Source organism: Triturus cristatus, chromosome 10 (assembly GCF_964204655.1).
Source record: "Triturus cristatus chromosome 10, aTriCri1.1, whole genome shotgun sequence".
In the NCBI taxonomy this organism is placed as follows: Eukaryota; Metazoa; Chordata; class Amphibia; order Caudata; family Salamandridae; genus Triturus; species Triturus cristatus.
In genome coordinates, this window is record NC_140593.1 from 1,115,156,300 (window position 1) to 1,115,173,427 (window position 17,128).

Sequence of the window (17,128 nt, forward strand, 5' to 3'; positions counted from 1 at the left end):
TGTTGGGGTGACGTAGGGGTGGGCTTGGTACGACTAATACCCATGCCTTTGGAACGTGGGTACGGGCCGTACCGCCGTTGTTGGGGTGCCTTAGGGGTACGGCCCGTACCCTCGCCTTAAGAGCGTGGGTACGGGTCATACCACGCCCACCCCTATGTCACCCCAACAATGGCGGTACGGCCCGTACCCACGTCCCAAAGGCATGGGTACGAGCCGTACCGCCATTGTTGGGGTGACGTAGGGGTGGGCTTGGTACGACCCGTACCCATGCCTTTGGGACGTGGGTACGGGCCGTACAGCCATTGTTGGGGTGCCGTAGGGGTACGGCCCGTACCCACGCCTTAAGTGCGTGGGTACGGGTCGTACCACGCCCACCCCTACGTCACCCCAACAATGGCGGTACGGCCCGTACCCACGTCCCAAAGGCATGGGTATGAGCCGTACCGCCATTGTTGGGGTGACGTAGGGATGGGCGTGGTACGACCCGTACCCACGCTCTTAAGGCGTGGGTACGGTGCGTACCACAATTGTTGTGTTGCCGGTTCGCGTCCATGCCGACTTCCGTTGTGGCGGACGCAGGCCTTGGTGGAGACGCCCCCGCCCCCCGAAGTGACCAGGCTCTGGGGGTCAGGTATGTACAGGGCATGTATGATTTTTAACTTGGGTGGGGGTTATGTTTCCTGCCCCTGCCCCCCCCCCCTTTGCCCCTGGGTGTTGTTCTGACCTTCTGCGGCGTCTACGTCGGTTCCTGTACACCAGGTGGACTGCTATGAGGGCCGGGATGACACGTAGGTTGGGGTCCATGGCTGTCCGTCGCGTACAGGTGCTCCTTCTGCACGTCGTCCTGATTTCCCTGCAGTTTTTGGCTACCGTAAAATATTGTCCGTGCGGAGTGACGTGGGCACGAATCGTACTTGCTGGTTCGTGAAACGCTGCCTGACTCCGTCCGGACGTCACGTCCGCGGTGTCCCTGATCCGATTTGTATTTTTTCTTTTGCCGGTCGGTGTTTTTGACGATTCGTACGGAAATGGTGTTTCTGTACGAATCGTACTTGCGGGTTTGTAAGGTGTTTTTCCCGGGTACGAGTCGGACGGAGAAATCGCTCCGTCCGACGGTTCGTACCCGGGTTTTAAGGGATCGGAATCGACACCTATATAGGAATCAAACAAAACATTACCTCCCTACATGCAACTAAAAAAATACCAAAGAACATTATTAAATAATGAAACTAAAAAGCACTTAAATTTAAGTATTTCATAAATATATATAATCAAATAAACTATTATTATTATCCTAAATTGCCTTCCCATAATTTAATATAAAATTCAGAGAAAACAAACAATGTATATAGCACATGAACAGCTAGAAAAACCAACTATCAATCTAACAATTAAATAAAATTATAATTTAATCAAAAGTATATGTGAACTTCAATAACGTCCTACCCTATTTCCTTAAAGCCAACAATGTGTTTCTAATATTTACATTAATTTCAAAAATATATTGTATATACATTTATTTTTAGAAACTACACATAAGTAAAAAAATAACATATCAACAATTAAACAATTTATATAATTATTAGACAATTAAAATTTTAATTTCTAATACAAATTGATTACAAAAACAATAAAATTATTATAATTGCGTAATTTACTGCCTAATACTCCTATAAGCAGAGCAACTCACTACTAAAATGTAAATTATTCAAAACATTTAATAAATTACAATTTCCCTAAAAATAAACAAATTGAACAAAAATTCCTAATATAACAATGAAACAATTAAACATAGATAATAACAACTTTAATTTTTAATTTACAATGAATTAATAACTAACAATAAAATTAAACAATTTAGAACTTAATTAACACCACGTCCAATACTCCTACAGACCGACAAAACTGCTACTGCTTTTTCAATGACTAACTAATTTACAAAAAAAGACTTAAATTAAACTTTTACAATCTAAACTGTATTTTAAACCATTAGAAACAATTATAATGACAATACTAACACCCACAATTATTTGTATATATGTTTATCTATTAAATAAATGAAAACATTGTTCATTACAACTATATTAAATTAAAACATTTTAAATATGATCACATTATCCTAAACAATATTATATACCAAAATGTGATAATCTCACAGAGGAGGTGGAACATATTCTACAGCCGTGGGATTCTTGCTCCAATGGGGCAACCCAAAGATACAAGTGGCCCCTATATTTAAGAAAAATCTGGTAGACTTAGAACTTGACTACCTACCGCTCTGACTCCAAACGAGGACAAGAACCATGGGAATCAGTGGGGGAGAATGCTGAAGACAGCCCCCCCCACGTGTAGATCCCTTACACCTAAATCTATTCCAGTTCCCCTCAGACCTGTGATTACATGTGCCAATTGATTCTCCGTACTTGCAGCCATGACCCTCATCCCAGCAGACTATAGAGGCTGATAATTATGAATCCCAGATCAAGGATCTCTAGGCTGTCAATAAAACACTGACAGCAGAGGTCAAGCCCCTCAGAGATAAGCTCCACACCCTGTCAAACATTAAATCATGTGAGCACTCCCTGGAGAGTGGGCCCGGGGGCCATTTGGTCATTTGCAAACAGGCGACTGACCCCCATTCTGAAACACAGTCTTAAGTATCGCTAACCAGGCCAGGTGGTCTAGCTATTTCAGACATTAGGCCCTTGGGCAATCTGAAAAATAGTGGTGTGCAAATTAACAAATTGTTCCCACCCCGGGCTGCAAATCAGGGTCTGATCCATGACTCCTCCCAACTCTTTTACCAACAGCACACTAATGGGAGGGGATCAAGGGGGTTACCAGGGTTCATAACCAAATCAGTATATTCACTTTTCCTACCCCCTGACTCCCCCTTTGTTGCCCCACAGCTGAGCCATTTATTTCCATGACCCCTGTTGCACTCAAATCAACATTTCCATCCACCCAACATGATGATATTCATTACTGGGGTCCCAAAACTCTCTCCGCAAGTCAGAGAAGATGAGGCTTCCCTGATCAATAAAGCGATCCTTTGCATCCACAGCGTGAGGAATTGCACAAGTGTCATTCCCACAAGTATTATAAGGGTCTCTCATATACCGTTCTTTAAAAATCTGGTCTGTAATAAATTACAGTTCACTCACCATTCCATTGTCAAATGGGCTGTTCTCCACGCAAACTCAAGCATATTACCCCACAACCTCCCAGATCCAACTCAAAAGTGGAATTTGTACTCCTCAAGGAGGTGAGCTTCCTTAATCTCCTTCTTGCCTTTCTTGCGTAGACTGACTGGAAAGTTCAGTGACCATGTGTATCAGTAGCAAATCACCTCCAACTCTGCCCTTCCCTTCTCCCCATTCTTACGTCCTGGACCCACCATTGATTAATTCTAGTAACACTTGTAGTCATGCCACTCATCAATTTTTCAAACTCCCCCAGTAGTCCCCCCAACCATGGTACGATACCGTGGCATGCTCTCAAGCCTCCAGGATGTCCAAACTGCACTCTCTTCCAAGTCACCAAATTCCTCCATCTTGATCTTTTGGAACTGGCTTGGGGAGTAAGGTAGCACAGAGGGAATGGGGGGCTTTTATTGACAAGGCAGACGTAGTCTTGTTCTAGGAAACTTGGGAAATCATCCCTTCCCACAGGCAGGGCTTTACGACCTACCATGTGCCAGCATGCAAGTCTAAATCAAGTATACCTTCAGGTGCACTTACCATATGGGGCAGGGTCTCTTTGGGATGTCAGGTTAAAGAGCTATCTATTGCCTCCCCTGATATCGTTGGTCTCAAAATCGCCATACACAATCAGAATGACAAATTCTATCTGTTTAATGTTTATTGCAGGGCTATTTCCAGGTCTGTTGAATCCCGTGTCATCCATAACCTGAATGATTAATACCAACTCTATAGGAGAGTTTTCCATAATCATATGTGGGGATTTTAATGTGTGTTTCGAACCAAACACGTTGCAAAGGGAACAGGGCAATGAAGAAGACCACCATTGGGGTATCCCCCAAATCCTGGGCCTGTGTATTATAACAATCCCTAAAGTAGCCTTGTAAATACCTGATTTTAGTACATATAATCGACTAAGAGCTTGCAATGGCAGAACCAATTCAGACCGAAAGAGACACAGGACATTCACTGAAAATAAGTACAGAAGCCGTACTGACTATTTATTTGTGTCCCTTCAATACCTGGTTTACATCGAAGACATGGAAGTTCTTTCTGGGACAGAGAGCTATTATTTTCCCCTTTCTATAACACTCAGTGGCATAGCAAGTAGGTTTGAAAGGGAACTGACTTTTCCGTTTGGTGACCTGAAAGTGAGTAACAACCGTCCAACGGTCACGCCCATTTCTATCATCATTTAAACCCCACAATGTCACTTTTAGCTGGTTCAGAGTTTCCCCCTAAAGAGATTATGACAGTCCATACCAAAGGGTTTGAGAAGCTAAAACATGCAGTTTTTTACCAAGCCCTTAATCATAAAGAATTCCTCTGGCTCAGTAGATGCTACATGGTATAACAAGAACTGTAGAGTGGCAATAACCCATCTCCTAGGTGCCCTCATGGGGGATTCTTACCACATAGTTTAGATTACCAGATCTGATTACAAGCAAGCCCAACAAAATGCAAAAACTTATTTGGACACAGCTATCTGGAGTGACCTATTAGCAGCTGTGTCAAAGGGGAATCAAAGGGACCTTTGGCATGTAATCTCTCATGGTGCAAAGTTCGCTAAGATACCAGAATCCCACATGTATGTAGTCGCCCTCTCCCATCCACAAACTTTAAGTAAACAGATCTGACCAACCACAAGTCACTAGTGTGTGCCCAACCCCTCCTAAAACAGATTCGTTCTATGAAGTCAAGCTTTTTTAAAGTAGCGCGGGGGTCAAACCTGCTATCGTTTCCCAGAATCCAGGGAAGGCCCCTGGATTGGACAAAGTTCCAGTGGATCTCTTTATTTCAGAACAAGCCATCTGGGTTCCATATCTCACCTGCCTTTTTAATGCTATACTGGCAGGCGTGGATATTCCCAAGTCATGGAAGGGGGTGGAGATTATCCCTATCCACAAAAAGGGTCAAAACGGGATCCAGCAAATTACCAGACAATCAGCCTTATTGACTCTAGTAAAAACAAATGTGTAAGATATTCCTGGATCAGTTGCTGTCCTGGATCGAAGAAAGTAAAATTCTGAAACAATTTCAGGCTGGTTTTTGGCCTAAGACCAGCACAGTCGACCAGGTCTTCAGGTTTCAGTTAGTAAAGAGGTAAGAGGTGGCTCTGGTTGATAGTCATCTATATGCTGCTTTTTCAGATCTCAAAGCAGCATTTGACATGGTCCCCAGGGACAGATTGTGGAGAATCCTTAGTGAAATGGGGATTCCTGACCCCTCCTTACCGTCATCACACTTTTCCACTGCAATAACTTCACTGAGGTCCGATGGGGACGCAACGGGTAATCAACTGGCCCTTTTGGGGTTGATAAAGGAGTTTGGAAGGGCTGTGTACTTGCATCCACACTAGTCTTGCTGTTCATCAATGGATGCATTGACCACTTTCTGGCCTGTGACAACGACTCCCCGGTTCTTGCGGGGGCTAAGTACCCAGGTTTGATGTTTGCAGATGACATGTTGCTGATATCAAAGACTCCTAAGGGCCTAGAGACCCTCCTGAGCAAGTTTAGTCTCTTTTGCGCAGATCATGGCACAGTGATAAATGAAAACAATTCAAAATTCATGGCCACACAACCACACAGAGATTTTAAAGGAGCAATATTGCTGGAGGGGAAACGGATAAAGAGGATGAATGAATTTGACTATCTCGATTTTCGTCAGTCCTGTACTAACTCCTAGGTAAATCAAAAGCACCCTTATCCTAAAACACATGGCAGCAGCATTATTAAAATTTGCAAATAATTCCTCCATCCACCCAGTCTCTCCGATTCTTGAAGCCTGGAGGGCCCAAGCTGTAGCTGCTGGTGTCTATGGAGAGGAATTGTATTAGATGTACTTGAAGTGGCAGAGAACAACTTTTTGAGAATGGTACTCAAAATTCCCCAAAGCACCACTCTAGTCTTAAATTTGACCAAGGCATTTGGCCCATCATCCACCTAATTTGACTCAGACCCCAGAATTGGTTAACTATAGAGAGGGCCTTCAGGATGTACTAAATAGGTCTCGGTGAGATAAAGCTCCTGTGGTTGGCCTTTGTGAAACAGACATGTTATTTACTAGGCCTAGAAAAGTATTGGACAGATCCATGATCAATTATTCTAATGAAATAAAAACCTGAAGTTAATGTAGCAGTCCAGGCCTGGGGAAACAGATCGAATCTTTCTTAGAAGGTAAGCCATGTTCTCAATTCGACAAGTATATGTATGAAATTGACCCTCATTCACAAAATCACTATATATCAGATTTCGATTGGACACCTTACCTTTGGCATCTGTTACTTGTAAATGGAAAGCCAATCATGAAGGTAGCAATTCCTGCCCTGCATGCGGAGAAGCTGAGGAAGCGACAGAACATATATTGTTCTTTTGTTTAAAATACTCTTAAGCAGAGAAAGCTCTGGATAATTCCCTTAAGCTGTTTTCTTGACGTCCGCCACTACAGGGTAGCAGCGAGAATCTGTAAAGCTGATGCGTTCCCAGTTATAGTGTTTCTTCAATTGGCAAATTTTTAGAGAGCGCCTGGCCCATTCGGTGTAAAGTCATAACATCTTTTAACCCCACACTAAAACCCAATGCATCAGCTGATGTTATCTAACTTTATATCCAGAACAATGCTGTATGATTAATAGATTAGACCAGTGTTTTATTATTTCCTGTGATATTTTTATGCTTATTTATGTATTGCTTTTAGACAGGATTGAAGTAATTTATTCATACTGTATTATCATGGATATTGCTTTATTAGTTATGTCCGAAATAATGAGCTATTTGTGCCTTCTAAATTCTGTTCCACAATATATTTGTAGTCACAACATTTTTGGGACAATATTAAGGTAGCACTATTTTACTCCAATATTTGTTTCATTCACCTGTCTGGCACTCCCATCCTTTACCTGGCCTGACTGAGTTGAGAAAGAGGTGTGAATGAAGATCCCAGAGCAGAGACAATGGCCTGAGTGTGGGGGAAGTGTTTTTCTTCCCCATGCAGGAACAGCAGTTAGGGTGGACCAAGGAAGTTCATTAACGTGAAAGGTGAACTGCCTTTTGTGCTCCTAGTCAGATTGGCACCCAACCCTAGAGAGGGAAGCTACTCCCAGAACTGATTTTGAGTGACAACAGAAGGGAGACTGCCTATTACCCTGGCCACACCTCTGGTTGGGCACACATGCCTCACTCATGAGGAGAAATGTTTTCCTCTTTTGGATTTTGGGAATAAGGTGCACTGTGGAATTCTTTGCAGTGGCTCAAATAGGAACTGCTGAAAAAGTGAAAAGTTCTGCATCTGGGAACTTTTACCCGATTGGTTAGGGAAGAGCCAGGAGTCATCCCCACCCAAAAGCTGGTTCCAGGCATGAATAAGGCATCATCTGCAAAACACATTCTGGACTAGAGGAAGGTTGGAAGAAGACTGGACCTGCTGTCTGTCACATGAGAAGAGTCTGGCAGGACTGGACCTGCTCCCTCTTTTACCCAAGACAAAGAAGGGCTCCAAAGGTCAATAGACTGACCTCCTGTGTGGCAACAGGGACACAACAATCTGCAAGAGGCCTTTTCTCAAAAGTGCCCAGTTGACCAGTCACAACTGGACCTGAACTGGACTGTGCTGTTGACATCATCCAGCCCCCCTTAGAGTCTTTCCCTGGTGTCCAGGGGGCTTTGGAAGTGTACTCCTGTGGTTATTTGTGTACTAGAAGAAAGTTTGAAATCTTTTGTAAACCTTTCCTCCAGTGCTCCAGAGTTTCAGCTGGAACCACTGGGAAATATATATGACCAGCAGTTCCCCAGCATCAGATTGAATTTCAGCTTGGTCCCACTCAGAGATTCCCGCAGCTCCAAAATAATGACTAAGCTCCATTTTGAGTTGGGACTTGTAAAAGGTTCAGTGAGAAATCACCAAAGCTCCAGAGCACCAACGGGACCTGCTTTAGGCATGGAGATTTTTGTTATGCAGCATCAGCTACTATTTTGAAGGCTTCCCAGGAGGGTTTTTCTGCTCAAAAAGTGTCAAAGTCTCATTCTGCACTGAGACTTAGAAACTTTTCTGAACTTTTTCATTTTCCAACTTTCACCGGGACCAATCCACTTTGTATATTCTACCTGGACTCCATAATCATTGCGGTGAGCCAAAAATCATGCTTCAGTGCCAGTCTAACACTTTCAAGGACTAATAGTGGTGGTTAGTGCTTTTTGATGTAATTTTTACTTAAACCTTTAAAAATTCAGGTCTCCAGTTTCCCTTACTGGATTATGTTATTTTTTTAATTAAATGTTACTGAATTTCTCTACTTCGGTTTGGGATTTTTATTGCCTGGTGTTTTGACTTTATTACTGTTTTGCTACTGCATAAATACTTCTACATTATCCAAAGTTAAGCTTGTCTGCTCTGCGCCTGTAGGTTAGCTCTGTTTAATTTAGTGAGTTTGAACTTCATCCTGACAAGAAGTGTCATTATCCCTTGAGGTGGGCAGTCGCCCATTGCAAAAAATAGTCAATTTTCTTACATCACATAAATTAAGAGAATAACGTTTAATTAAGGCAGTGCCCATTTTAACATGCCTGCAGGTACATTTGTGCATTGACAATATTTGGTCTAGCTCAAGACAATTTTTGCTGTACGGCAAACCAGATGTCACCACAAATCAAACAAACACAAGACAAACAACATACACACCATACAACTTACTTTAGCATTTTTTGACCTAAGAAAACCAATAGCTCAACTTTACTAATTTGATTTAGACCTTGACCGAGGTCAATAACACAGAATAAATATATGTACATTAGTTCATACCCACATACATGCATCAATATTTGTTTAAAAATATATGAAAAACTTAAAAAATATTTAAAAATACAATAACAGACTTGCTTATTGATAGGAAACTATAAACCTGACAGATTCATTTTTTTGTTTTTATATAATTTTTTAAAGATAATGGACATTAATACATTTTACAAAACAAATAATGCTGGACACACCTGAAGCACACAATGGAGGTCCTTAATGCCACTTAAAAAAATGCAAATATACAAGCCATAGGACATACGCGCCCATCTCCCAGTTAATGCTCTTAATAGATGTTTTCCCAAATTTAGCATAAACAGAATTCTCTTAGTACAATGGTCTGATAAAATAAACGATGTACAGCTGCATTTTTCTTACCAGCGCACTTGTTACATTTTAGGCATGTTCAGATTACCACAATGGTAAACTGGTAAATTTAAAATTCAGTAGACAAGCTGCAAGGCAAGAATTACAAAATGTCGATAGAAATTTCAAACAATATTAATGCATGATATAAATTGAATGCAAAATTATCTTGATTATCAGCATTGATGAAAGGTTATTGCTTTAGGACATGTTTCAGAGATAAGTCACGTGCATGACTTTAAATGAAAACTGCAATAATTAACTGATGCCAATAAGAAAGTACTTAAAACAACAAGTTCAAGAAGCAATGCTTGAACTGGTTGGTATGGAAGATATCTATGTAAAGAACTTCCGCAATATCCCACATTCATGTCTATAAAAGAAACACCAAGAAGTAAATGGACTATTTTCAGAGCATAAATTATTGTGATTGGAATTTTGGTTTTATAGATTCCCGGTAAATGCTTAAACTATCTCCTCTGAGAGATCTATAAAATGTGTTTAGCTGTCCTGCATGAGCCCAGGGCTTGTCATTCAGAACATAAGAAAGAACCCTTCTAAATAAAGGTATGACCTTAATGCTTCAAGTTTGTCCTGAGCTAATACCCAACTCTAAGGGGCCGATTCCGATTTTGGTCGGAAGGGCTCCGACCGACGGTCGGAGCCCTTCCGACCGATTCGTATCATGTCGGCCGGATTCCTTTCCGACCGAGCCATTCCGATGGGCTCGATCAGAAAGGAATCAGACACGGATTTCCGGATTGCGGACGACAGGCTCGGAGAGCCCGTCCGCCGTCCGGAAATCTCTTAGTACTCCCCTGGCCGCCTCTTTGCGACCGAGGGAGTATAATGGCTGTTTTTCACTGCTTTTTCGTGTCGGTTTTTCCAGCACAAAAAGGCAGTCAGAAAATGTCTTTGGGGGCCTCCAGTAGGGCCCCCATGGGTGCGAGGCTGCCGTATGGTGGCCTGGGGGCACCTATGGTGCCCCTCTGTGGATCCCTGCACCCGGTGGCAGGCACCTTGGGGTGCCGTCCACAGGGTGCAGGGATGAACTTCACCCCTGTGTTCCACAATGCAGGCATGCATTCCGCTCGGAATGCATGCTTGCATTGAGTTGTACACAAGTGCGACCGAACCCTGTTTGGTCGCATCGTACTAGCAGGGCCGTACCCGACGACAGCAGGTCAGTCGGTTACGGCTCCTGCCCGATGTCGGACGGACCTGAGTCTGTCCGACATCGGAATCGGCACCTAAGTAGCGCTTTTTCTAAAATTGATCTTCAAAAAATGGTTTGGTGCGCCATTCAACGCTGTTAAATGTTGTTTTGTTGTTGTTGAAGGTCTACTATGCTCAACTCAAAAAGGACACATCGTGTAAGGAACAGAACCCTAATTTAGATGGCAAATTTTTAAAATGCTCAAATTATTCTGGTAAGGCATGTAAATATAATAAAAAGACAAAAAAAGGGGCTTAGAGGCATCCCTGCTGCTACCCATTTCGAGTTGAAATCATTGTTGATAATCCCATATGTCCTCTTTACTTTACAATATTATCAGCAGCGAGTGACTACAGCTGCCTGCAAGGGGATGTTTTGGGGTCCATGGGACACCTTTTAACCACTCGAGAAGGCTACCCACAGGGAGCGCGCTGACAGTGCACCACATTTTTGGGGCACACTTTCAGTGCTCCTTCTGAGGGTATGTTTGCCTCTGCTGCCCGCATCTGTAACATGGTGCAGGTGACGATTCAAAGTGCTTCCCTCATTTGTAAAGGAGGGAATGCCCATGCAAAGGAGGGAATGCCCTCTCATGATAGCACTGGCGGTACCTGTGCACTAGCGCTATCAAGTGCCCCGCAGAAACACAAAGCAGGTACACATGCTCGTTTTGTCCCTGGGCACTTTCTGTCATACGGTCCCTGATGGCCATATTTGACTGATCCAAACAATGCATTTCCCATCCATCTATGCACTCATTCCAGAAATCATGCACACAGTTACTTACGCATTCACTACTCTTGCCCCAATGTCCATTCTCCCACACTACCTTTGGCCTCGCATTTTACCCTTTCCTCATCTTCCATTCATGCACTCACGCATTCATCTGGGCATCAATCCATGCACTCAACTTAGGCATCCAGCCATTCATTCACTCTTCAAACTATACAATCAGCCTCTCAATCACACACACTAATCCCTGCACTCACTCTTCTACCCATCTTTTCAGCCATTGAATTATTCCACATTCATTCATTCATCCATCCACACAGTCAGGGAAGAAGCATGTTCACTTACACGCCAGACCTGTTAACTTGTCAATGCAGAAATAAGGCAACCAACAGATGTGACAACCAGTAACATCCCCATTCCATAGATAGGTGAGCCGAGAATCCACTGAGAAATTCCTTATGCAGCTGCGTGAAATTCAGAAAAAAATGAAACTTGAATGGAAATGTAATATAGCAAATAATCTATGTTGCCTTGGGTGTAGTTTTTAAATTAAGAATGAGGCTCTAGGCGACAGCATGAGGCTGCCATATTCTATGTAGTATACATGTATTTGTCTACTTGTCAGCTAGATGTAGCTGTTGCACATTTAGGGGCATATGTATCAAAGGATACATTTGCGATTCTCAAATGGAGAATCGCTATTTGAGAATCGCAAAATCCTATGTATATAGGATTTGCAAATAATTGTGCAAATCCTGCATATTCCTTAATTGCGAATCGCAAATTGCGATTCGCAATTATGGAATACCTACCCATTCATTCCTATGGGCCTGGGAATGAATGGGAAGAGAATCGCAAATTGAGAATGCAATTTCAAGGGTGCCAGGGTGTCAAAAGGACACCCTGTAGCACCCCTGAAATGTGCATGTGTGCACATGTGGCACACACATGCAAAAAAGTGCATTTTTCAAAGAAATCGCAAATTACCACCAACTTGAAGTTTTTGGTAATTTGCGATTTCTTAAGGAGAAATCACACGACATGGGTGCTTTTTACATCATATTTCAGGAATCGCAATTTGCGATTCCTTAAATGCACTCGCAAAATAAGGAATCGCAAATTTTGCGATTCCCGATTTTGCGAGGGCCCTTTGGGATGATACATCCCAAAAGGCTTTTTCCCGTTCGCAAACGGGCCTATTCTGATAATCGGCCCATTTGCGATCGGGAAATGGGCTTCATACATATGCCCTATATCTACTTAATATCAAGCAGCAGTATGAAAGACTAACATTCTTTTGATTTGTGTGGTCCTCGAGCATCCTAGGTCAAGTATGCAAAGCCTGTGAAGTTACTGATCATTCTTAGACTTCACAAAGGGATGCAAGGCTGCTCTGCTTCTGTTATCATCCAGAAATATTAGCTTGCCCATACGTATATCAAAGTAATAATATATGTTCGATCAATTTGTTTTTAGTATTATCTGATTGGCAAAGCTCAGACGATGGGCTTAGAACTGAAAATCCATGTCAGATTTGTTGGTTTTGCCAGTGCTTGTTTTTCATAGCACAGGCCTAAATTGGTCTCATAAGTTTCAGTATTTATTGCCCATTCATTCATACAGTGAAAACCTTGGGCATCATTTAAAGTTTGGTGCGAGAAATCTGCCAACAGGCGGCAGGTGTCCCTTCCACAGATTCCATAGCACATAGGGCCAGAAGCTTTAATCGTGTGTTTGTGATTTCCTAATAGTGAATTTTAGCAATTTTCTATTAAAAAGTCGCAAACTAAGAAGAGCAATGGTGTCTTTGACACTGTTCGCAATTCGCATTGGCTTGCAAACGGACCTACCCCATCAATATTACGGGGCGGGTCACAATTTGCGACCCATTGTGAATGGCTACAATCACAGGGATGGTGGCCTGCTGGGGTCAGCAAACCACCATGCCTGTGATTGCTTTTTAAATAAAGCAATATTTCTTTTTGAAATGCAGCCCATTTTCTTAAAGAAAAATGGGATGCATTTCAAAAATAAAAAGGTACCTTTTTTTAAAATAAAAATGAAAAGCTACCTTTTCATTTTTTAATAGTTGGCTTGGTCTGTGGGACCACTGCTTGCTCTTGAAAAATGTTGGCATCCACATTTACATTGGGGACCCTTTCCCGTTTGCAAATAGGTTATCACCATCTTGAAGTTGGTGGTAACTAAGAATGTTTTGCAACCGTATTCCTGGTTGCAAAACATTCAAACATACCAGTGCTATTCGGTACTTGAAAGGGACGCTCTAAATACGCCTCTTCCTAATACTGAATCACAAAAGCAAAATGCGATTTGGTAACAAGTTACTGAGTCACATTTTGCCTTTTGTACATGGCAAAATGCATTTTACTGGTCGCAAATCGCCTGATGGACCGTTTGTACCCTTTAAAATGCTCCTTACATCTGGCCCACAGTTCCCCTGCTCTGTACAGAGCTGGAGGAGACATCATATTTCTGAAGATGGAGCCTTCACTGCCTCCACGTGCGAAAACCTTTGACCATGACTGTGACAAGTTGGCCTGGTATATGCTGACCACCAATTAAAGGGGGCACCTTGTACCAGTCCAAACAACCCTTATTGATGATTAGGTTAAAGACAACCTTTATTGAAAGCTATCCTAGTGGTGGCTATGGAGAGTAGCCTTCAGGCTAAGTCTCGAAGGAATATAAATCAGCTTGTTTTACCAGATTAGAACCTCCTGAATGACCAAAAGGAGAACCACACAAAGGATATATAAAATATATGTATTTATTACTAAACACTCTCTACTAACCTCTTTATGCGATTAGAGAATAAAGCACACAATAATAAATCACTAGAAGGACAGTAAATAGCACGATACACAGTGGGCTCCAGGGGGAGACCAAACGATATACTAAGAAAGTGCTATTACAACCACGACTTGACTAGGCACAGTGCCTAGAGCACGTAGATTCGCTGGGACCCCAAGGAACCACCCAAGGTAGTGACACAGGGAACCCACGGAGGATGGGTGCAGTGTGTGAACACAGGCACGAGCTCCGTACAACTCTATGGGAAAGTCACGGTTGGAATTTTAAAGATTAGGGACAATTCGGAGAGGACTTTAAGCAAACCCAGTTAAACATAGAAGGTGCTAAGGCCAGCACCCTTGAGAGTACTGAGATACCCGTGTTACCTATCCTAGAGCAACCAGGTGCATATGGGTCAAGTGATGTCGGAAACCTTTGTCGTTTTCAATGGCGTGATGCAAAAAAGTGCTGCTGCCGGGGAGATGAAAAGTGTCCAGTGGAATCCAAGCCTGGATCCGAGTTGAGAAGAACCTGAAAGCAGAGGGGACAGAGTCTGGGTCACTTCACAGTGACCAGGGGCACGATAGACGAATGCCCACGATGTCGGGTGAGAAGAGGTAAAGCTTGACTCTGCAGCCACGGGGACCAGGAGATGTCGACGATGACCAAAGTCCAGAGGTGAGCTGTCCCACAAAGGATGCCGAGTGCTGGGGGGTCAGTGTCCGTATTGAACACCAACAAGCCTTGGCAACTGCAACCCATGCGGGCAGAGGAAAGATGCTTCGGTGAGGGCCAGCAAGGTCCTGGTCTATAGCTTGGAGAGTCAGGGCATGTCCGGAGCAACCAGGAAAGCCCACGGAAAGTTAAAGTTACCTTCACAGGGACCCACACGCCAACGGACCAGGGATTGCGAAGGGACCTCGAGATGAATCACAAAATACTAGCCCACGGAACACTTGTGGAGTGTAGGCCGGACATCTTCAGTGGAATTACTGCTCGGGTCAGGACTACAAGTAGTCCATAGCACAGACTCAGGGATTGCCAAAAAGCATATGCTGCTGCAAAAGTACGCGGTGCACAGGGGTTCGGGTTGCACGGTCCCCACGAGGCACACGGGCCTCAGAATTGCTGAGAGCGCAGATCAACCTCAGAGACCTCGGGAACCCGCCTCCTGTGTTGCAGAACTCTACGGAGTCCTCAGGAGCTCGGTAGATGCAAACTGGTCAGGTACATTTTAGGTGCCTGCCTTGCAGGGGAGTAACTCCTTTACTCCAAGGGAGATTCTTCAGTCATCCAGCGTGGTGCAGATCGTCGAAGTACTTGGTTTCTGAAGCAGAGTTTAGTCCAGGTAAAATCTAAAGTCCTGTAGTCAGGGGTTCCTACTTTATACCCAAGTACGGGGTGGGACAAACTCTGGGGACCCCTCTATATACGAGGGCCAGGACAGGGAGGTGGCTACACCCATGTCCTTTGTCCAGTTTCGCCCCAGAGCTCCTGCAAACGGTTTGAGCTGGACTATGCATAGGGACACCAAATGTGCCCCTAGTGCAGACATCAAAGCACTCTCAGAGTGCACCCACCCAGCCCCAATACACCAAAGCCTCTCTGGGAGGTGGTCACACCTCCCTGTGACAGGAAGCCTATTATCAAGCCTTCCCCTGCTCGAGCTTGGCTCAGCAGCAGGAGGGCAGACTCGTGTCTGTGGCTGGCAGCATCCATTTTATGATGCCCAGGTCGAGTAAACTGGTACCGGGTAGCCCGGTGTGCCATATTTCTTCCTTTAGGAGGGTGGAATCATACCTCCCCCGCCAGTTGCTGGTGGGGAGGTATGATTCCAAGGTGTTTGACACCAAACACAACATGTTTCTGTGCAGCCGTTTTAAAGTTCGCATTTACCGCGAGGTTATAATGCACTTAAATATATATGGTTGGCTGTATCACAAACAACCCCGGAAAATAGGTTCCGAGGGCTGCAGAGGGGCTCTGCTCATGCAGGTGCACCCTCTCACATAAAACCCAGCACCGTGCCTTCAGGATTGATAAGGCCTGCCATAGAGGTGACTGATAGGTTTATATGTGCAGTGATATAGAATAGATATAGTGAACCTATATCTAAGTAAGGGGTGCATGTACCACCTTTCAGAGGGTGCTGTAGCAGACCTGTGGTGTTGTTTTGAATGGTCTCTCAGGTGTGACACAATACATGCTGCAGCCTCTGGGAGGCCTCTGGGGTACCTAGGTCCTGGGTACATAGTACACCATGTACTAGGGACTTATAAGGGTACCCCAGAATCCAATCTGGAATGTACATAAAGTAAATGCACAACCAATTTAGGGAGAAAGCAGATGAACTGGGCTCCTGATTAGCAGGATCCAAGTCAGACTAGTCGAAAACCAGCAAAACACCAGGAAAAAAGTGGGGGTTACCCTGCAGTCAGATTCCACCTTCCTACAATGACCCTATCTAGACTGAAGGTTTCAGCATATCATTTTCCTGTTTGAGACCTCAGGACCATTTCATTGGTGTTTTACAGATAACAAATTCCGGCTTTGGAAGTTTGTTTTTGGGAACAAACACTTTGCCTAGATGATGCATTAAATAAAGTGCCCCCTCAGCAAAACCTCAGTGCCTTCATTGGAGCTGCTTCTGCAAATGCTTCACCGAGGGCACAGTAACCTCTGCTTGCCTGGAAGAGAGCTATAGCCTGGACAACTGAGTACATTACTCCGATAACATAGCAGCCGGGTGGATTTCCCACCATACTCCAACTGGAGTGACTGAAATTAAGCCCTTCTCCAAAGAAAACAGTCATTCCAGCCTTACCATTAGGTGGCTTGGCATCTCTGTGTGACAAGGTACCTGAATCATGTGCAGGAAGCCTTAGCCCTTCCTCATTCTGGGGTTGGAATTAATAAGAACCATAGAGTTGGATATACCTCATACCATTATTTACAGTGCTACAAAATGCCAGCAAGCACTACATTAAATACACTACATTATTAGGAAGTC